The 23,935-nt window shown below is 39.5% G+C and overlaps 1 protein-coding gene across 4 annotated transcripts in view; it reads left to right on the top strand.

The window, feature by feature from the left end:
• The window catches only part of ABCG2 (ATP binding cassette subfamily G member 2 (JR blood group)), a 145,852-nt gene that overhangs the window by 41,399 nt on the left and 80,518 nt on the right, over positions 1-23,935 (top strand). For 2 of the 4 annotated variants that reach the window (XM_063705419.1, XM_063705418.1), the window contains one exon: positions 18,785-18,877. The exons of the other annotated variants lie outside the window; for them this stretch is intronic. The gene's annotated coding sequence lies outside the window, so the exon portion shown is untranslated. The remainder of the gene's footprint in view (positions 1-18,784; positions 18,878-23,935) is intronic. 4 annotated transcript variants of the gene reach the window in all.

The following is a 23,935-nucleotide window of genomic DNA, read 5'->3' as shown; positions in this document are numbered from 1 at the left end:
GCGGGTGGATCACCTGAGGTCAGGAGTTTGAGACCAGCCTGGCCAACGTGGCAAAACCCCGTCTTTACTAAAAATACAAAAAATTAGCTGGGCAAGGTGGTGGGTGCTTGTAATCCCAGCTACTTGGGAGGCTGAGACAGGAGAATCACTTGAACCCAGGAGGCAGAGGTTGCAGTGAGCCGAGATTGTGCCACTGCACTCCAACCTGGGCAACAGAGCAAGACTCCGTTTAAAAAAAGAAAAAGGCCAGGCATAGTGGCTCACGCCTGTAATCCCAGCACATTGGGAGACAGAGGCAGGTGGATCACCTGAGGTCAGGAGTTTGAGACCAGCCTAGCCAACCTGGTAAACCCCGTCTCTTCTAAAAATACAAAAATTAGCTGGGCTTGGTGGTGGGCGCCTGTAATCCCAGCTACTCGGGAGGCTGAGGCAGGAGAATCACTTGAACCTGGAAGGTGGAGCATGTAGTGAGCCGAGATTGTGCCACTGCACTCCAGCCTGGGCCTGGGTCTGGGCGATGGAGCGAGACTCCGTCTCAAAAAAAGGAAAAGAAAGGGAAAGGGAAAGGGAAGGGAAAATAGCTTCATTGAAATTAGGTCTCAAAATTTTCACCTCTTGTAAGTATACAATCCAGTGAATTTAAATAAATATATAGAAGAGCATAGTCATTACGAACCCAATTTAAGGACATTTCTATCACCCCAAAAGATTCCTCAGGCCCATTTAGTCATTTTTCTTTCGCATCCAAACCCCAGACAACTTTCTTTCTTTTTTTTTTTTTCTTGACACAGAGTTTTGCTCTGTCACCCAGGCTGGAGTGCAGTGACATGATCTTGGCTCACCGCAACCTCCACCTCCCGAGTTCAAGTGATTCTCATGTCTCAGCCTCCTCGGCTTCCTGGGTAGCTGGGACTACAGGCATGCGCCACCATGCCCAGCTAATTTTTTGTATTTTTAATGGAGACGGGATTTTGCCATGTTGCCCAGGCTGGTCTCGAATGCCTGAGCTCAGGTAATCTGCCTACCTCGGCCTCCCAAAGCCCCAGACAACTTTCTAGCTATAAAGATTTGCCTTTCTGCATGTTTCATTAAATGGAATCCTATAATTGCTTTGTACTTTTATTATACTTAGCATGTTTTTGAGGTTTATCCATCTTGTAGCATGAATTAGTACTTCATTAATTTTGATTGCTGAATGATTTTTTATTGTATAAGTATACCACATTTTGTTTATTCACTTATCAGTTGATGGGTATATTCAGGTTTCCAATTTTTAGCTGCTATGGATAATGCTACTGTAAAACATTTGCTTACAGCCCTTTGTGTAAACATAGGCTGTCATTTCTCTTGGACAGATTCTGAGAAATGAATTGCTGATTCATATGTTAAACATACATTTAGCTTTTAAAGAAACTGCCAAACTGTTTTCCAAAGTGATTTTATCATTTTTAAATTCCTACCAGCAATGTATGAGGATTCCAATTTCTCCACATCATCTCGCCAACACCTGTTATTGTAGGTCTTTTTGATTATAGCTATTTTAGTGGGTATGAAGTGGTATCTCATTATGGTTTGAATTTGTATTTACCTAATGGCTAATGATGCCAAGCATCTTTTCATGTACTTGTTGGCCATTCATATATCTTAGGTGAAATGTCTTTGTACATTTTTGCCCTTTTTTTTTTTTTTTTTTGAGATGGAGTCTCACTCTGTCGCCCAGGCTGGAGTGCACTGGCACGATCTTGGAGCACTCCAAGCAGTGAGCCAAGATCGCGCCAGTGCACTCCGGCCTCCTGGGTTCACGCCGTGCTTCTGCCTCAGCCTCCTGAATAGCTGGGACTACAGGCACCCTCCACAATGCCTGGCTAATTTTTTGTGTGTGTGTGTGTATTTTTAGTACAGATGGGGTTTCACTGTGTTAGCCAGGATGGTCTCGATCTCCTGACCTAGTGATTCGCCTGCCTCAGCCTCCGAAAGTGCTGTGATTACAGGCATGAGCCACCGTGCCTGGCCAATTTTTGCCCTTTTTTAAACTGAGTTATTTGTTTTGGTATTGAGTTGTAATGGTTCTTTATATAATCTGGATAAAAACTGGTCCTCTATCCTGAACGTTTAGAAAAGGGCACATGCAATATTTATATTTTAAATTTAGTTTACAGATGGAACTAAAAATGTGTACATGTTGTATATATTTTTACTTGTGGGAAAAAGTCTATACTATGGATATAAGTTATCTGATATTTGATTTGTAAATATTTTCTCTCAGTCTGTGGCTCGTCTTTTCATTTTCTTAATGGTTAAAATATATTTTAGAAACAATATTTCCACAAAAGTCTTGGAGTCCCTAAATCCTCTACTTAGTAACCTCGGCTTATCAGAACACAGTTTGAAATCTACTGCAAGTGTTTAGCAACCTTTAAATTCAGCAAGCTGAGTAACTCATCTTCAAGGGAATCGTGCACTGGTGGAATTGGAAGGGACTTTGCAATTAACCAGATGCCCTCCTAATTTTGTAAATAGACTCCTGGATAGTTGAATGACTTAATTACAATTCCTGTACAACAGGTTTTATAGAGCATTTCTGAAGGCCCACGGCTTGGATTTGAGGTCAAACAGAGATTAGGGACTGATGAGTTCAGATAGAACAGGGGTATAAAGTGAGAAAATCAGTATTTCCTGATAGCACTAGAGATTTATTTGCTGGCTGAAGATAAAGGAGATTAGGCATCAAAGAGAAGGAAGGAAGAACTCTGAACTCTATAAAAACAGGCTTTAATAATAGAAATCTACCTCAAAGACAGTTTTAAAAAGAAAAAAGAAACCCAACAAACAAGAACTCTTGCAGTTAAAGGAATTGTGTTCAGTATATAAGGGGTGACTTTGCATGTTTACCTCAAATCACCCCATGCCTTCTTTGCATTTATGACTCATGTACATTTCTTTTTGTATATTCCTTTAAACTAACCTCATTCATTCATACCCCTTTAAACTAACTTCATTCATTTGTTCATTAACAATGTACTGTTCTTTTTAATGATAAAAACCCTAAATAGGAATAGAAGGAAACGTCTTCAGCATGATAAAGACCATGTATGAAAAACCCACAGCTAACTTCATATCAATGGTACCATCAAACTGAAAGTTTTTCGCTTAAGATTATTAACAAGTGCCTGATTTTGCCACTTACATTCAACATGGTATTAGCAATTGTAGCCAGAGAAATTAGGCAACAAAAAGAAAGGCATTTAAATTGGAAAGGAGAAAGTAAAATTATCTCTGTTCACTGATGTTGTAACCTTCTATGTTGAAAACCTTAAAGATTCCACACATGAAAATTAGAGCCACTAAATAAATTCAGCAAAATAGACGCATACAAAATCAACACAGAAAAATCAGTTGCATTTTATTTCTTATTTATTTATTTATGTATGTATATTTTTGGATGCAGGGTCTCACTCTGTTGCCCAGGCTAGAGTCCAGTGGCATGATCATAACTCACTGCAGCCTTGAACTCCTTGGCTCAAGTGATTCTCCTGCCTCAGCCTCCTGAGTGGCTGGGAATACAAGCATGTGCCACCATGCCCAGCTCATTTTTTAATTTTTTGTGGAGACGGTGTGTTACTATTTTGCCCAGACTGGTCTCAAGCTCTTGATCCTCCCTTCTTGGCCTGGGCATGAGTCATTGCACCTGGCCTAGTTGCATTTTATACTCTAGCAATGAATAATCAATCCAAAAAGGAAACTAAGAGAACAACTCAAGTCACAATATCATCAAAAAGAGTAAAATACTTATAAATAAATTTAACCAAGGAGCTGCAAGATTTGTGTACTGCAAACTTCAAAACATTGCGGAAAGAGATTGAAGAAAATGTAAATGAATATGAAGACATCCTGTGTTCGTGAACTGGAAGATCTAATATTGTGTTTTTGTTGTTGTTGTTTAGACATGGTCTTGCTTCTGTCACCCAGGCTGGAGTCCAGTGGCACAATCTTGGCTCATTGCAGTCTCTGCTTCCCAGGTTCAGGTGATTCTCCTACCTCAGCCTCCTGAGTAGCTGGGATTACAGGCGTGCACCACCAAGACCAGCTAATTTTTGTATATTTTGTAGAGACTGGTTTTGCCATGTTGCCCAGGCTGGTCTTGAACTCCTGAGCTCAAGTAATCTGCCTGCCTTGGCCTTCCAAAGTGCTGGGATTACAGGAATGAGCCACTGCACAGCCTGGAAGATCTAAAATTGTTAGGATGGCAATACTACCCAACACAGTCTACAGATTCAACGCAATCCTATCTAGCTCCTAAGGCCATTTTTTGTAGAAATAGAAAAACCCATTCTAAAATTCAAATGAATTGTAAGGGACTCTGAATAGCCAAAATCATCTTGAAAAAGAATAACAAAGTTGGAAGTCTCACACTTCCTGATTTTAAATCTTACTACGAAGTTCTGGCTGGGTGTGGTGGCTCATGCTTCTAATCTCAGCTCTTTGGGAGGCCAAAGTGGAAGGATCAGGAGTTTGTAACCAGTCTGGGCAACACAGTGAGACCCCATCTCTATTAAATTAAAAAAAAAACAAAGTTAATTGTAATTAAAATTGTGTCGTATGGGCATAGAGACAGACGTTTAGATGAATACAATAGAATAAAGAGACCAGAAATAAACCTTTGCATATGTGGGCAATTGATTTTCAACAAATGTGCCAAGACTAATTCAGTCGGGAAAGGACAGATGTTTCAACATATGAGGCTGGGAAAACTGGATAGCCGCATATGAAAGAATAAAGTTGGACCCTTACCTTATATAGTAATATATACAAAAATGATCAAAAACCTAAATCTAAGACTTAAACTTATGAAACTCTTACAAGAAAACATAAGAGAAAATCATTATGACATTAGATTTAGCAGTGCTTTTTAGGCTATGACACTGTTGCTTATTTTACAGGATGCTTTCCCTCCCCAACCCATGACCACACATGCCAATAGCAATCCCAGACATTATGATGACTAAAAATGCTACTGGACATTTCCAAACATCCTGCCTGTAGTTGAAACCACTATAAGATACAAAAGATATTTGCGTGTGTTGTTAATAGCATACTTTCAGAGATTGGTAAGAAACTGCCCCATTTGGTAGGGTGTCTTCTCTATTCACTCTTCTTAGTACAAATTGTTAAATTAGCTCATCCCTTTAATATAATTTTTAATGTTTGTGGGTACATTGTAGGTGTATATATTTATGGGTTACATGAGATATTTTGACATAGGCATACAATGTGTAATAATCACATCAGGATAAATGAGATATCCATCACCTCAAGCATTTATCCTTTATTTATTTATTTATTTTTTGAGAGGGAGTCTTGCTCTATTGCCCAGGCTGGAGCGCAATGGCATGATCTTGGCTCGCCGCAACCTCTGACTCCTGGGTTCAAGCAATTCTCCTGCCTCAGCCTCCCGAGTAGCTGGGATTAGAGGCACCCACCATCACGCCTGGCTAATTTTTGTATTTTTAGTAGAGATGGGGTTTCACCATGTTGGCCAGGCTAGTCTTGAACTCCTGACCTCAAGAGATCCGCCCACCTCGGCCTCCCAAAGTGCTGGGATTACAGGCATGAGCCACCGCACCTGGTCAACATTTATCCTTTCTTTGTGTCACAGACAACCCAATTATATTTTTTTAGTTATTTTAAAATGTACAATAAATTTCTGTTGCCTGTAATCACCCAGTTGTGCTATCAAATACTAGATCTTATTCATTCCATCTAACTATATTTTTGTACCCATTAACCAACTCCACTTCTCCCCTGCCACACTACCTTCCCAGTCTCTGGTAACCACCTTTTTTTTTTTTTTTTTTTTTTTTTTTTGAGACAGAATCTCGCTCTATCTCCCAGGCTGGAGTGCAGTGGCGCAGTCTCAGTTCACTGCAACCTCTGCCTCTCGGGTTCAAGCAATTCTCCCTGCCTCAGGATCCCGAGGAGTTGGGATTACAGGCACCTGCCACCATGCCCGGCTAAATTTTTGTATTTTTAGTAGAGACAGGATTTCACCATGTTAGCCAGGCTTGTCTCAAACTCCTGATCTCAAGTGATCTGCCTGCCTCAGCTTCCCATATTGCTGGCATTACAGGCATGAGCCACCGACCGTGCTTATAACCACCATTTTAAAAAATGTAATAGAGATGGGGTCTCACTATGTTGCCCAGGCTGGTCTCAGACAGACTCAAGAGATTCTCCCACATCCACCTCCCAAAGTGTTGGGAGTTACAGACATAAGCCACTGTGCCTGGCCCCTAACCACCGTTCTGCTCTATCTCCATGAGTTCACTTGTTTTGATTTTTTAGCTCATGCAAACAAGTGAGAACATGAGAAGTTTGTCTTTCTGTGCCTGGCTTATTTCACTTGACATAATGACCTTCAATTCCATTTATATTGTTGCAGATGCCAGGATCTAATTTTTTTGTGGCTGAATAGTATTCTGTTGTGTATAAGTAGCATATTTTCTTTATCCATTCATCTGCTGATGGACACTTAGGCTGTTTCTAAATCTTGGTTATTCTGAATAGTGCTGTAATATAAACATGGGAGTGCAAGTATCTCTGTGTCATACTGATTTCCTTTTTTGGGGGTATATACCAAGCAGTGGGATTCCTGGATCATATGTAAGTTCTATTTTTAGTTTTTTGAGAAACCTCCAAACTATTCTCCATAGTGGTTGGACTAATATGTATTCCTGCCAACAGTGCACAAGGGTTCCCTTTTCTCCCTCCACATTCTTGACAGGATTTGTTATTACCTGTCTTTTGGATAAAAACTGTTTTAACTGGGATGAGATGATATCTCATGATAGTTTTGATTTGCATTTCTCTGATTAATGATAATGAGTACCTTTTCATTTACTTGTTTGCCATTCGTGCGTCTTCTTTTGAGAAATGTCTGTTCAGATATTTTGGCCATTTTTAAATTGGATTATTAGTTTTTTATAGAGTTTTTTTCAGTTCCTTATACATTCTGGTTATTAATCCCTTGTCAGATGGGTAGTTTACAAATATTTTCTCCCATTAATATGGTTCTGTGGTTTGTCCCCTCACTTTGTTGATTATTTTCTTAGCTGTGCAGAAGTTTTTAACTTGATGTGATCCCATTTATCCATTTTTGCTTTAGTTGCCTGTGCTCATGGGGTATTACTCAAAAAAACTGTTGTCCAGTTCCATATCCTGGAGATCTTCCTCAATGTGTTCTTTTAGTAGATTCGTAGTTTGAGTTTTGTTTTGTTTTGACAGAGTTTCACTCTTGTTGTCCAGGCTGGAGTGCAGTGGCACAATATCAGCTCACTGCAACCTCTGCCTCCTGAGTTCAAGCAATTCTCCTCCCTCAGCCTCACGAGTAGCTGGGATTACAGGTGCCCACAACCACGCCCAGCTAATGTTTTGTATTTTTAGCAGAGATAGGGTTTCATCATGTTGGCCAGGCTGGTATCAAACTCCCGACCTCAGGTGATCCACCCGCCTTGACCTCCCAAAGTGTAGGGATTACAGGTGTGAGCCACCTCGCCCATCCATGAGGTCTTATATTTAAGTTTTTAATCCATTTTGATTTGATATTTGTATATGGTAAGAGATAGGGGTCTAGATTCGTTCTTCTGAATATGGATACCCAGTTTTCCCAGCATCATTTATTGAAGAGATATTCTTTTCCCACTGTATGTTCTTGGGACCTTTGTCAAAAATGAATTCACTGTAGATGTATGGAATTGTTTCTGGTTTCTCTATTCTGTTCCATTGGTCTATGTGTTTTTATGTCAGTACCTTGCCATTTTGGTTATTATAGCTCTGTACTATAATTTGATGTCAGGTAATGTGTTTTTTCTAGTTTTGTTCTTTTTGCTCAGGATGGCTTTGCCTATTGTGGGTCTTTTGAGGTTCCATATAGTTTAGAATTTGTTTTTCTATTCTTATGATGAATGCCATTGGTATTTTGATGGGGATTGCATTGAATCTGTAGATTTCTTTGGGTAATGTGACATTTTAACAACAATGATTCTTCCTATCTATGAACATGGAATATCTTTCCATTTTTGGTGTCCTCTTCAATTTCTTTCATTGCTATTTTATCACTTTCATTGTAAAGATATTTTACTCCTTTGATTAAGTTAATTCCTAGGTATTTTATTTTATTTGTAGCTATTGTAAATGGAATTACTTTCTTGATTTTTTAGATTGTTTGCTACTGACATATAGAAATGCTGCTGATTTTTTGTATGTTGATTTTGTATCCTGCAACTTTACTGAATTTGTCAGTTCTAGTAGGTTTTTGCTGGAGTCTTTAGTTTTTCCAAATATGGGATCATATCATCTGCCAACAAAGATAATTTGACTTCCTCCTTTTCAGTTTGGATGCCCTTTATTTTTTTCTCTTATCTGATTGCTCTAAATAGGACTTCCAGTACTATGTTGAATAACAGTGGTGAAAGTGGGCATCCTTGTTTTGTTCCAGATCTTAGAGAAAAGGCTTCCAGTTTCTCCCCATTCAGTATGATACTAGCTGTGGGTCTGTTGTATATGGCTTTTATTATGTTGGGGAATATTCTTTCTATACCCAGTTTTTTGGAGGTTTTTATCATGAAGGGATGTTGAATGTTAGCAAATGCTTTTTCAGCATCTGTTTTAATAATCATGTCTTTGTCCTTCATTCTATTGATATGATGTATGACATTGATGGATTTGTATATGTTGAACCATCTTTGCATCACTGGGATAAACCCTATTTGGTCATGATAAATGATGTTTTCAATGTATTGTTGAATTTGATTTGCTAGTATTTTGCTAAGGATTTTTTCATCAATATTCATCAAGGATATTGGCTGTAGTTTTTTTTTTTTTTTTTGATGTGTCTTTGTCTGGTTTTGGCATCAAGGTAACACTGGCCTCATAGGATGAGTTTGGAATTATTCCCTCTTCCTCTATTTTTTGGAATAGTTTTGGTAGAATTGGCATTTTTCCTTAAATGTTTGCTAGAATTCAGCAGTGAAGTCATTGGGTTCTGAGCTTTTCTTTGCTAGGAGACTTTTTATTATGGCTTCAATCTTGTTACTTGTTATTAGTCTGTTCACATTTTGGATTTCATTATGGTTCATTCTTAGTTGGTTGTGTGTATTCAGGAATTTATTTCTTCTAGGTTTTCCAATTTATTCTCCTATGTTTGCTTATAGTGACTCTAACGATCCTTTGAATTTCTGCAGTATCAGTTGTTGTGTCTCCTTTCTCATCTCTGATTTTATTTATTTGTTTCTTTTCTCTTTTTTTCTTCATTAGTCTGGCTAAAGGTTTGTCAATTTTGTTTAACTTTTCAAAAAACCAACTTTCAGTTTCATTGATTTTGTCTATTGTTTTCTTTGTTTCAGTTTCATTTATTTTGCTCTGATCTTCATAATTTCTCTTCTTCTACCAGTTTTGGGTTTGGTTTGCCCTTCCTCTCCTAGTTCTTTAAGATGCATAGTTTGGTTGTTTATTTGAAGTTTTTCCACTTTTTTTTTTTTTTTTTTTTTTTTTTGAGACGGAGTCTCACTCTGTCGCCCAGGCTGGAGTGCAGTGGTGTGATCTCGGCTCACTGCAACCTCCGCCTCCTGGGTTCAAGTGATTCTCCTACCTCAGCCTCTTGAGTAGCTGGGACTACAGGTGCCCGCCGCCATGCCCAGCTAATTTTTTGTATTTTTAGTAGAGACGGGGTTTCACTGTGTTAGCCAGGATGATCTCAATCTCCTGACCTCGTGATCTGCCTGCTTTGGCCTCCCAAAGTGCTAGGATTACAGGCGTGAGCCACCACACCTGGCTGTTTTTCTACCTTTTTGTGTAGGTGCATATATAAACTTCCCTGTTAGTACTGCTTTTGCTGTATCCCATAGGTTTTGCTATGTTGTATTTCCATTATCATTTGTTTCAAGAAAATTTTTAATTTTCTTACTAGTTTCTTCATTGACCCACTAGTCATTCAGGAGCATGTTGTTTAATTTCCATGTATTTGTATAGTTTCCAAAATTCCTCTTGTTGTTGATTTCTAGTTTTATTCCATTGTGGTCACAGAAGATACTTGAGGTAATTGTGATTTTTTTTTTTTTGAATTTTTAAAGACTTGCTTTGTGGCCTAACATATGGTCTATCCTTTAGAAAGATCCATGGCTGAGGAGAAGAATGTGTATTCTGTAGCTGTTGGATAAATGTTCTGTAAATATCTATTAGTTTCATTTGGTGTATTGTGCAGATTAAGTTCAATTTTTCTTTGTTGATTTTCTGTCTGGAAGATCTGTCCAATGCTGAGAGTGGGGTGTTGAAGTCTCCAGCTGTTATCATACTGGAGTGTATTTCTCTCTTTAGCTCTAATAATATTTGCTTTATATATTTGGGTGCTGCAGTGTTGGGTACATACATGTTTACAATTGTTATATTTTCTTGCTGAATTGACCCCTTTATCATTATATAATGGTCTTTTCAAATTTTTTGTCTTACATATATATAGCTACATCTTCTCTTTTTAGGTTTCTATTGGTATGGAGTGTCTTTTTCCATTTCTTTATTTTCAGTTTATGTGTGTCTTTATAGGTGAAGTGTTTCTTGCAGTCAACACATCATTGAGTTTTGTTTTTTTAATCCATTTGACGACTCTATATCTTTTTATTGGAGAATTTGGTCCATTTACATTCAATGTTATTATTGATAAGTAAGGACTTAGTCCTGCCATTTTGTTATTTGTTTCATGGTGGTTGTTGTTTTTTTCTTATCTTCCTTCCTTTCTTTTAGTGAAAGTGATTTTCTCTGGCAGTATGTTTTAATTTCTTTTTAGTTTTTGTGTATCTGTTTTATCTTTTTTGATCTGAGGTTACTATGAGGCTTGCAAATAATATATACATTTTGACACAGGGTCTCACTCTGTCATCCAGGCTGTAGTGCAGTGGTGTAATCACAGCTACCTGCAACCTCAACCTCCTGGGCTGAAGTGACCTTCTTACCTCAGCCTTCTGATTAGCTGGGAGCACAGATGTGCACCACCACACCAGGCTATTTCTTTTATTTTTTGTAGGTGTGGGGTCTCCCTCTGTTGCCTAGGCTGATCTTGAACTCTTGGGCTCAAGCAATCCTTCTGCCTCAGCCTCCCAAAGTGCTGGAATTACATACATGAGTCACCATGCCTGGCTTCAAATAATATCTTACAGCCCATTCTTTTTTTTTTTTTTTTTTTTTTGAGATGGAGTCTTGCTCTGTCACCAGGCTGGAGTGCAGTGGCACGGTCTTGGCTCACTGCAACCTCTGCCTCCTGGGTTCAAGCAATTCTCCTGCCTCAGCCTCCCAAGTAGCTAGGATTACAGGCACGCACCACCATGCTCATCTAGTTTTTTGTATTTTTAGTAGAGATGGGGTTTCACCGTGTTGGCCAGGCTGGTCTTGAACTCCTGACTTCATGATCCGCCCACCTCAGCCTCCCAAAGTGCTGGGATTACAGGCGTCAGCCACCGCACTGGCTAGCCCATTCTTTTAAACTGATGACAACCTAACACTGATTGCATAAACAAACTAACAAGCAAAGAGAAAACTAATAAAAATGCTACACTTAACTTTATCCCCTCACTTTTTAGCTTTTTGTTTTTTTCTATTTATATCTTATTGCACTTTTTATGTCTTGAAAAGTTGTTGTAGTTATTTTCATTGGTTTATCTTTTAGTCATTCTACTCAAAATATGAGTAGTTTACACTTTGGAATTACGGTGTTATAATATTCTGTGGTTTTCTGTGTACTTATTATTACCAGTAAGTTTTGTACCTTCAGGTGATTCCTTATTGCTCATTAACATTCTTTTCTTCTTTTTCCTTATTTATTTTACCTTTTATTTTGAGACAGGGTCTCACTCTGTTAGCTAGGTTAGGGTGCAGTGGCATGATCTCAGCTCACTGCAACCTATACTTTCTGGGCTAAAGTGAGCCCCCCCACCTCAGCCTCCTGAGTAGCTAGCTGCTACTACAGGTGCACACCACCATTTCCATAAAAAAATTTAAAAGTTAAAAAATTTCTTTTGTAGAGGCAAGGTCTCATTATATTTTCCAGGCTGGTCTTGAACTCCTGGGCTCACACAATTCTCCTGCCTTGGCCTCCCATGTGCTGGGATTATAGGCATGAGCCACTGTACCTGGCCAACGTTTTTTTCTTTCAGATTGCAGTACTCCCTTTATCATTTCTTGTAAGATAGGCCTGGTGTTGATAAAATTCCTCAGTTTTTGTTTATCTGGGGAAGTCTTTATTTTTCCATATTTGAAGGGTATTTTCTCCAGACATACCATCCTAGGATCCAAGTTTTTTTCCTTTAGCACTTTAAATATGTCATGTCACTCTCTCCTGGTCTGTAGATTTCCACTGAAAAGTCTGCTGCCAGGAATATTAGAGCTCCATTATATGTTACTTATTTCCTTTCTCTTGCTGCTTTTAGGATCCTTTATCTTTGGAAGTTTGATTATTAAATATCTTGAGGTAATCTTATTTGGGTTAAATCTGCTTGGTGTTCTGTAACCTCCTTTTACTTGAATATTGATATTTTTCTCTAGTTTTGGAAAGTTCTTTGTTATTGTCCTTTGAATAAATTTCTACCCCCCTCTCTCTACCTCCTTTTTAAGGCCAATAACTCTTAGCTTTGTCCCTTTCAGGCTATGTTCTAGATTTTGTTGGCATGCTTCATTCTTTTTTATTCTTTATGTGTGCATGTGTTCTCTGCCTGTGTATTTTCAAATAGCCTGTCTTCAAGCTCACTCGTTATTTCCCTGCTTGATCAATTCTGCTATTAAAATCCTCTGATGCATTATTCAGTATGTCAATTGCATTTTTCAACTCCATAATTTCTGTTTGATTCCTTTTAGTTATTTCAATTGTTTTGTTACATTTTTAGGACTCTGATTCCCATAAATAGGATTGTAAATTCCTTCTTTGTGTTATCTTGAATTTCATTGAATTTCCTGAAAACAGCTATTTTGAATTTTCTGTTTGAAAGAAAGGTCATATCTCTCTGTCTCTCCATGATTTGTCCTTGGTGCCTTATTTAGTTCATTTAGTGAGGTCATGTTTTCCTGGATGGTTTTGATGCTTGAGGATGTTCATCAGCATCTGAGCATTGAAGATAAGTATTTATTGTAGTCTGGGCCTGTTTGTACCTATCCTTCTTGGGAAGGCTTTCCAGGTGTACAGTGGGAGTTGGGTGTTGTAATCTAAGTTTTTTGTCACTGTAGTCATATCTTCATTAGGAGGCACCCCAAGCCCTGTCGTGCTGTGGCTCTTGCAGACTCACAGAGATAAAATCTGGTGGTCTTGGATAAGATGCAGAAGAATTCTCTGAATTACCAGGCAGAGACTCTTGTTCTCTTCCTTTACTTTCTCCCAAACAAATGGAGTCTCTCCCTCTCTCTGTGCTCAGCCGCCTGGAGCTAGGAGAGGGGTAACACAAGCACCCCTGTGGCCACCACCACTGGGACTGCACTAGGTCAGACCTAAAGCCAGCATAGCACTGGGTGTTGCCTAAGGCCCATGGTAACCACTGCCTGTCTACCACCTATGTTGACTCAAGGTGTTAGGGTTCGACAATCAGCAGGTGGTGAAGTCAGCCAGGTTGTGTCCTTCCCTTAGGGCAGCAAGTTCTCCCTGTCCTGGGCAGGTCCATAGATGTCGTCTGGGAGCCAGGGACTGCAGTTGGAAAACTCAGGAATCTACCAGGTTCTGTATTCCACTGAGGCTGTGCTGGAGCCCAAGCAATAAGACAAAGTCCTTCGCACTTCCCTCTCATTTCCACAAGCGGAGGAGTCTCTCCCTACTGCCCAGTACTGTCCCAGGCCTGTGGCAAGTACTGCCTGCCCCAGTGTTCTTCAGTCAGCTTGTATTGAATGCTGCTAGGTTTGGGACTCTCCCTTCAGGCAGTGGGCTCCCCTCTGGCTTAGGGCAGGTCCCGAAATATTGTTTAAGAACCAAGGCCTGGAATCAGGGACCCCAAGAGCCCATTTGGTGCTCTACCTCACTGCGCTGAGCTGGTACCTACGCTGCAAGACAAAGTCTTCATTACACTTGAGAGTACTCCTTTTCTTAAGCAGAAGTAGCGCCTCCCCATAGCCACCACAGCTAGGAATGTGCTGAGTCACAGCTTAAGCCAGCAAGCCTCTGAGTCTCACCCCGTGCCCACAACAAGTACTGCCTGGGTACCGCTACTGATTGTTGAGGGCCCAAGGGCTCTTTGTTCAGCAGGTGATAAATCCTGCCAGGACTGTGTTTTTCCCTTCAAGGCAGCAATTTCCCTTCTGGCTCAGGGTGTTTCTAGAAATGTTATCCAAGAGCTAGGGCCTCACAACTCTGACTGGTTCCCTATTCTACTGTGGTTGAGCTGGTATTGAAGTTGCAAGACAAAGTCATCTTTACTCTTCCCTTGCCCCTGCTCAAGTGGAAGGGAGGAGTTTCTCCCAGAGCCGTGAGCTGCACTGCCTGAGCTTGGGTAAGGGTTGGTGCAAGCACTCCCTTAGCTGCCCCAGCTGGTGTCTCACTAGGTCATGTTGCCCTTCAAGTCCACTGGTTTTGAGCCCAGCATAGCACCAAAACTTTTCCAGGAATTGCTGTTTTCGTGGCCTATTCTGCCTTTCCAGTTTATTTAGAACCCCAGAGCACTTTAGTTCACGGTGATAAGGCTTGCTGGAACTCTGGTCCTGACAACTGGGATAGGCAAATTCCCTCTGGTTACCTCTGGTCTAAATGCTGTCTTCATCAGCATTGATTCTGCCCTGTGTTCTTTCCACTGAGACAGGGCAGCACTGAGTTGCAATGCGAAGTCCCATAATCACTGTGCTCTCCCTCCCCCAACACACAGATTCTCTCTCCATGGTATGCGGCCACTGCCGAGAGAGATTGGGGAGGGGTGGTGTCCGCAATTCAAGACTGTCTTTCCTACCCTCTTCAGTGTTGCTTTCAATGATATGAAGTTAAAACCCATACTATGATCGTTCATCTGATTTTTGGTGCTTGTGAAGGTGCTTTTTGGGGTGGATAGTGGTTCAATTTGGTGTTCCCGTGGGGAGGACAATTGATGGAGGCTCCAATTCAGTGATCTTGTTCCACCTCCTGTCTCTCCCGCTTAGTTTTTATTACATAAAAATATTTATATGTATAATATTTCAATTATGTTCTACAATATAATCATAATTTCCACAAGGGTAATATTCTTCTTCTTTTTTTTTTTTATTTATTTTGAGACGGAGTCTCGCTCTGTCGCCCAGGCTGGAGTGCAGTGGCCAATCTCGGCTCACTGTAAGCTCCGCCTCCTGGGTTCCCACCATTCTCCTGCCTCAGCCTCCCGAGTAGCTGGGACCACAGGCGCCTGCCACCATGCCGGCTAATTTTTTTTGTATTTTTAGTAAAGACAGGGTTTCACCATATTAGCCAGAATGGTCTCGATCTCCTGACCTTGTGATCCGCCCACCTCGGCCTCCCAAAGTGCTGGGATTACAGGCGTGAGCCACTGCGCCCGGCCATTCATTTTTATATAAATGTATTTAATGTGTTACCAGTCTTTTTGCTTCTCTTTTCCATGGCTCTTTTTATCTCTTTTGATTAGCTGGGTTTTGATGTTAAGTAGTATTTTTCAACTAATGTTCGTGGACATTATCTAACCTGACTTCTTTAATGGTGGAGAATACTTGCTATAACTTGACACCATTTATGGCTCATAGAGAAATACTATCACTTCAGGAAATTAAGTATAGAATAAGCATATTTCATTATTAGGGAAGATGTGACATTTAAAATTAGATTTACTTTAAAATTTGTAGAGGGTGGGTACAGTGGCTTATACCTATAATCCCAGAAGTAGGAGGTCAAGACGAGAGGACTGCTTGAGTCCAGGAGCTCAAGACCAGTCTGGGGAACATATTGAGACCCTGTATTTACAAAAAAAAAAAAAAAAAATTAGCCAGGTGTGCTGGCATGTGCCTATGGTCCCAGCTATGTGAGAGGGTGAGGTGAGAGGATCACCTGAGTGCAGGAGGTTGGGGCTGTAGTGTGCTGTAACTGGGCCATCACACTCCAATCTGAGTGAAAGAGTGAGACCCTGTCACACACACACACAAAAAAAGCATTCTCTTTGGTTTCATTACTGTATTTATTATCTGCCTATTGAAAGTAAGTTAATAGCTTTCATTAAAGGAGTTGATAAAAGATGACATGAGATAAAAAGATTAATTATAAAGAGAACAGGGGAGGAGGAAATGATATCAGTAAATACTGGGTTAAGAATAATCAATAATCATATCAGGCTGGGTACAGTGGCTCACACCTGTAATCCCAGCATTTTGTGAGGCCAAGGCAGGTAGATTGCTTGATTCCAGGAGTTCAAGACAAGCCTGGGCAACATGGCAAGACCCTGTCTCCACAAAAAAAGAAAAAAAACCGAGAATAATCATAATAATTAAACACAAAAATTAGATCTGTAGACAGAGCATTTACGGACTAATTTTCTAATCATTACTATCAATACATCAGGAGAAACAACATTTTTCTGTAGAGAACTCTGTGAGGAATTTTTCACAAGGGTTGTTATATATGGAGTATTGGAAACATGACATACACAAAGGATGAATAACATAGCAAATGTCTGTGGTATCCCTGCAACCATTATCCAATCATAACCTAATGCCGTGCTTGCTTCAGATATTTTTGTTTCAGAAATAAAATAGAAGAATACAAATTATGCTTCCTAAATGCTATTTCTCACTCAAAGGCATCAGAGCTTCTTAGATAAATGGTTGGTTCCAGATCTGAGGCAGGAAATGAAAAATGAGCCTGGAACATGTTGTTATGCTAGAAAGCAAGAATGCACGCGGAGACTACTAACTTGAAGGCAATTTGAAGGGCCTTCCACTGGCCAAGATATTTTGGGAGTCAATAAGAATAACTGCAATGTAGTAAATACATTATGTGTTTAAATCCATGAGTCTATGAAGATAAACAATTCATTGGCCAGTCACCTTTGGATTGTGATATAGAATCACACTTGTTATTTTGAAAACAAATAAAGGAAAAGAATCTAGCAGTTACTCTGCCTGTTTTGAACATACTGGACCTTGAGGTGAACAAATTCTTAATGAAGTGTTCTCTTTAAATAAAATTTCCAGCTAATAAATGAAGAAGGAATTATAAATTTAGCCTACTACACATTTGTCACCCCTAATGAAATCCTTAATGGGTCTAGTAATAATCATCAAAAGAAGAGAGAAAATCAGGCATTTGGAGCTTCCTAATGGAAGTATACAACACCTAGGATGTACTCTTGTCAAATGATTGGACTTGAATCTACTCAAGTTTTTAGATTTATAATTTTGCAGTAAACAATGGAAGGCAAAAGGATGTGGTTAACGAAACTATTAAGATGCAATCATGTAGAACATAACAATCTGTTTCTTAAGTAAATCAATTGTGTAGTAGTTTGCTGGGCTGCCATAATAAAGTATAATACTTGATTTAAACAACAGAAATTTATTTTCTCACTGTGTCTCTTTGTGTTTCCGAATTTCCTCTTCATATAAGAACACCACAAACCTGACAAAAACAAGCAATGGGGAGGGATTCCCTATTTAATAAATGGTGCTGGGAAAACTGGCTAGCCATATGCAGAAAACTGAAACTGGACTCCTTCCTTACACCTTATACAAAAATTAACTCAAGATAGATTAAAGACTTAAATGTAAAACCCAAAACCATAAAAACCCTAGGAGAAAACCTAAGCAATACCATTCAGGACACAGGCATGGGCAAAGACTTCATGACAAAAACACAAAAAGCAATTGCAACAAAAGCCAAAATTGACAAATGGGATCTAAGTAAACTAAAGAGCTTCTGCACAGCAAAAGAAACTATCATCAGCTGGGCATGGTGGCTCACGCCTGTAATCCCAGCACTTTGGGAGGCTGAGGCGGGTGGATCACCTGAGGTCAGGAGTTCCAGACCAGCCTGACCAACATGGAGAAACCCGGTCTGTCTCTACTAAAATTAACAAAATTACCTGGGCGTGGTGGCGCATGTCTGTAATACTTTGTGGCCATAAAAAAGAATGAGTTCATGTCCTTTGGAGGGACATGGTTGAAGCTGGAAGCCGTCATTCTCAGCAAAGTAACACAGGAACAGAAAACCAAACACTGCATGTTTTCACTCATAGGTGAGAGTTGAACAGTGAGAACACATGGACACAGGGAGGGGAACATCACACACCAGGGCCTGTTGGGGGGTAGGGAGCAAGGAGAGGGAAAGCATTAGGACAAATACCTAATGCATGCGGGGCTTAAAACCTAGATGGGGGGTTGATAGGCGCAGCAAACCACCATGGCATGTGTATACCTATGTAACAAGCCTGCACATTCTGCACAGATACCCCAGAACTTAAAGTAAAATAAAAAGAAAAAAAAAACACCAGTCAGGTTGGATTAAGGCCCACCCTAAAGACCTCATTTAATTTAATCACTTCTTCAAAAACCCTGTCTACAAATACAGTCACATTCTGAGGTATTGAAGATAGCACTTCAACATGAATTTCTCAAGGACCCACTTCTGTCCATAACAAACTGTAAGGGGGAAATAAGAGAGTGTGAGTGGGATCCTTTAACTAAACAAGTCTGAGACACATCGGCCAAAAGTAATATGGATATTATTTGGATTTTGATTTGAAAATTTAAACATTAAAAATTATGAGACAATCAGTGATATTTGTTTTCTTTTTTCTTGTAGCGACAGGGTCTCGCTACATTTCCCGGGCTATTCTCAAACTCCTGGGCTCAAGTGATCTTCCCATCTCAGCCTCCCAAAGTGTTGGGATTACAGGTATGAGCCACCATGCCTGGCCAAAAATTAGAGATATTTGAACAATGACTGGATATTTCATGCTATTGAGAAAATTTCAATCCCTGGCACTTCCACCAAAATAAAATAAATGTAAAAATAAATTGTCCATTGTTTAGATGTGATAATAGTGTTGGGGTTTGCTTGAAAAATAGAATCCATATCTTTTATAGATATCTGAAAATAGTTATGAATAAAATTAGGCATTCGGAGCTTCCTAATGGAAGTATACAACACCTAGAATGCATTATTGTCAAGTGATTGGATCTGAATCTACTCAAGTTTTTAGATTCATAATTTTACAGTAAACAATGGAAGGCAAAAGGATGTGGTAAATGAAACTATTTAGATGCAATCACACAGAACATAATTCCATTTCTTAAGTAAATCAATTGTGTAGTAGTTTGCTTTCTGAAATTTGTTTCAAAATAATCTGTGGGAAAGAGGGAAAAAAGGCAGGTATCAATGAAACAAAGATTGGCCACTGGTCGATGATTGATACATAGGGGTTTGTCATACTATACTTTCTACTTTGGAGATGTTTCAAAATTTCCATAATAACAAGAAAAAGTGAATATGATGACCAATACAATTGAGGACTTCCATTTTTAGCAATATTGCAGTGTTAGAAATCCTGAAACCACTTGACCTACATAATAATGAAAAATACTTAATGTGTTAAAAACTGCTTTTCAATGTTTAGATGAGTCCACTAAGATCAGTAATGAAACAGGAGCAGAGACCAGGCAATTAAGCTACCCTTCAAAGTCCCTGTGTGCCTTGAGCCCTACAATGCTATTTATGACCTAAAAAGTTCACTACGCAGAGAAGACAGGGAACAAAGCCCTGAATCCACACAGAATGAAAGCTTATCTTCATGCATACTGTCTGGAGCTCAGAATGGGCAAGCCAGAAAAAAACCCATCCTGCAAAATAGAGAATACATTTCCATCTTGGGCTGGGCTATGAATGGAAGTTTAAAAAAAGAAGAAATAAAGCCTCCTCTAAGAATTTGTAGCCACTGACCAGATCTTAAGTGGTTTGGGATCTGAATCTACATTCTTTGTATGATTGAAAAACCACAAGTCTATACTTCATTTACTTATTAATTTAATTAATTAATTAATTATTATTATTATTATTATTATTAATTTTTCCCTGAGACAGAGTCTTGCTCTGTCTCCCAGGCTGGAGTGCAGTGGCGTGACTCGGCTCACTGCAACCTCTGCCTCCTCGGTTCAAGCGATTCTCCTTCTTCAGCCTCCTGAGTAAGCTGGGATTACAGGCGGGTGCCACTGTGCCTGGTTCATTTTTGTATTTTTAGTAGAGACGGGGTTTCACCAGGTTGGCCAGGCTGGTCTCAGGTGATCCGCCCAGCTCCGCCTCCCAAAGTGCTGGGATTATAGGCATGAGCCACTACGCCCAGCAATTTTTTTTTTTTTTTTTTGTGACGGAGCTTTGCTCTTGTTGCCCAGGCTGGAGTGCAGTGGTGTGATCTTGGCTCACTGCAACCTCTGCTTCCCAGGTTCAAGGATTCTCCTGCCTCAGCCTCCCGAGTAGCTGGGATCACAGGCACCTGCCACCATGCCCAGCTCATTTTTGTATTTTTAGTAGACATGGAGTTTCACCGTGTTGGCCAGGCTGGTCTCGAACTCCTGACCTCAGGTGATCCATGTGCCTTGGCCTCCCAAGTGCTGAGATTACAGGCATGAGCCACCACACCCAGCCTTATTTATTTTATTTTAGAGATGGGGTCTTGCCATGTTGCCCAGGCTGGAGTGCAGAATCCACTTGCAGGCATAATCATAGCACACTGTGGCCTGGAACTCCTTTGGCCTCAAGTGATCCTCCTGCTTCGACTTTCTGAGTAGCTGGGATTACAGGCACATGCCATCATACTGGGCCCCACACGTCTGTAATTCAAAGGCTGTCAGGATGGGTAATATTCCCAGGTGTCTTAAAGCAAACACAAACTTTCCCAGATAAATGTATCCTCCTCAATCCTCAAATAATTCCTACAGAGAGGCAGCCAACAAAAAATTCATAATAATAAAAAAAGAGATCAAGCAAGCCATAGATAATACAACCAGAAACACAAAGACTTTGGATATTATAATTATCAGAATTAAAGTAAATAACTCTGCTTGAAATGTTTTAAAATGTGAAGACAGCATTGAAAACATGAGGAAGAACAGGAGACAATCAAATAATTAGCCAATTTGAAAAAGAATGAAATAGTACTTTTAGAATAAAAACCCTAGCCAGGTGTGGTGGTGTGTGCCTGTAGTCCCAGCTGCTCTGGAGGCTGAGGCAGGAGGATGGCTTGAGGCCAGGAGTGTGAGAACAGCCTGGGCAATGTGTGGTGAGACCTTGTCTCCAAAAAAGTTGTAAAAAAAAAAAAATTAGCAGGGCATGTTGGCACGCGCTTGTAGTCCCAGCTGCTCTGGAGTCTGAGATGGGAGGCTTCCCTGAATCCAGGAGTTTGAAGCTGCAGTGAGCTACGAATTGCGCCACTGCACTTCAGCCTGGCAACAGAGAGTGACCCCATCTCTAAAATTAAAAATAAAAATAATAGAAATTAAAACCCTGATAATTGAAATTAAGAATTCAAATGGATAGAAGATTAAACAGGAGGTTAATACAACTGTATAAAGAATTAGTGACCTGGAAGGTTTATCCCACTCATTTGTGGCATCTAAAAATCTTATCGGCTTAAAATAATGGGTTATAAGATAGTATTTGCAAGCCTCATAGTAACCCCAAACCCTAAAACATACAACAAATACAAGAAAAATAAAGCAACAAATTAAATCATATCACCAGAGAAAATCACCTTCACTAGAAGGAAGACAGTAAGGAAGGAAAGAAGACCACAAAACAAACAAACAAACAAACAAACAAACAAACAAAACAAGAAAATAAATAAAATGGCAGGACTAAGTCCTTAGTTAGCAATAATAACATTGCATGTAAATGGACCAAATTCTCCAATCAAAAGAGGTACAATGGCTGAATGGATTAAAAAAAAAAAAGCAAACCTGGCCAGGTGTGGTGGCTGATGCCTGTAATCCCAGCACTTTGGGAGGCCGAGGTGGATGAATCACATGAGGTCGAGAGTTCAGGACCACCCTGGCCAACCTGACGAAACCCCATCTCTACTAAAAATACAAAAATTAGACACACTTGTAATCCTAGCTACTCGGGAGGCTGAGGCAGGAGAATTGCTTGAACCTGGGAGGTGGAGGTTGCAATGAGCTGAGATCGCGCCATTGCACTCCAGCCTGGTCAACAAGAGTGAAACTCTGTCTCAAAAAAAAAGCAAGACCCAATGATCTTGGGGGTATTGCAGTCTCCAGCTATTATTGTATTGGGGCCTAGCTCTTTAGCTTTAATAATATTTGCTTTATGTATCTGGGTGCACTAGACTCCACTAAAGAAAAGCCTAGACCCGATGACTTCATTGCTGAATTCTATCAAACATTTAAAGAAGAACTAATACCAATCCTACTCAAATTATTTCAAAAAATAGGGAATACTTCCAAACTCATTCTGTGAGGCCAGTGTTACCCTGATATCAAAATCAAAGACATGTCAAAAAAATGAAACTACAGGGAAATATCTCTGATAAATATTGATGCAAAATCCTCAGCAAAATATTAGCAAGCTGAATTCACAATACATTAAAAAAGATCATTCATTATCACCAAGTGGAATTTATTCTAGGGATGCAAGGATGGTTCAACATATGCAAATCAATCATTGCGATATATCATGTTAACAGAATGAAGGACAAAAACCATATGATTATTTCAACTGATGCTGGAAAAGCATTTGATCACTTTCAACACCCCTTCATGACAAAAACCTTTTTAGAAAACTGGGTATAGAAGGAACATATCTCAATATAATGACAGTCATTTATGACAGACCCGCAGCTAGTAACCTACTGAATGGGGAGAAACTGAAAGCCTTTTCTCTAAGACCTGGAACACAACAAAGATGTCCACTTTCACCACTGTTATTCAACATAGTACTGGAAGTCCTAGCTAGAACAATCAGTCAAGACAAGAAATAAAGGTCATCCAAATTGGAAAGAAGTCAAATTATCCTTGTTTGCAGATGTGATGATCTTATATTTGGAAAAACCTAAGGACTCCACAAAATAATTATTAGAACTGATAAACAAATTCAATAAAGTTGCAGGATACAAAATCAACATACAAAAATCAGTAGTACTTCTATGTACCAAGAGTGAACAATCTGAAAATGAAATCCCACTTACAGTAGTGACAAATAAATTAAATACCCAGGAATTAACTCAAAGAAGTAAAAGATCTCTACAATGAAAACTATATAACCCTGATGAAAGAAATTGAAGAGGACACCAAAAAATGGAAAGATATTTCATGTTCATAGATTGGAAAAATCAATATTATTAAAGTGTTCATAGTACCCCAAATAATCTACATATTCAATTCAATCTCTATCAAAATATCAATGACATTCTTCATTAGAATAGAAAAAACAATCCTAAAATTTATATGGAACCACAAAAGACCCAGAATAGCCAAAGCTATCCTCAGCAAAAAGAGCAAAACTGGAGGACATAACATTGCCTGACTTCTGATTTTACCACAGAGATATAGTAACCAATAGAATCATACTGGCATACAAATAGACATAGACAAATGGAACAGAATAGAGAACCCAGAAGCAAATCCACACACCTACAGTGAACTCACTTTTGACAAAGGTGCCAAGAACATACACTGGGGAAAAGACCACCTCTTCAAAAAATGGTGCTGGGAAAACTGGGTATCCATATGCAGAAAAATGAAACTAGACCCCTATCTCTTGCCATGTACAAAATTCAAATCAAAACAGATTAAAGAGTTAAATATAAGACCTCAAACTATGAAAGTACTCTAAGAAAACACTGGGGAAACTCTCTATGAGATTGGACTCAGCAAAAATTTCCTGAGTGATACCCCACGAGCACTGGCAACCAAGCAAAAATGGACAAATAGGATCATATGAAGT

This window comes from Gorilla gorilla, chromosome 3 (genome assembly GCF_029281585.2).
Source record: "Gorilla gorilla gorilla isolate KB3781 chromosome 3, NHGRI_mGorGor1-v2.1_pri, whole genome shotgun sequence".
NCBI classification, from domain to species: domain Eukaryota; kingdom Metazoa; phylum Chordata; class Mammalia; order Primates; family Hominidae; genus Gorilla; species Gorilla gorilla.
The sequence above is the reverse complement of the archived record's forward strand: the minus strand, read 5'-3'. Positions and strand labels throughout refer to the sequence as shown.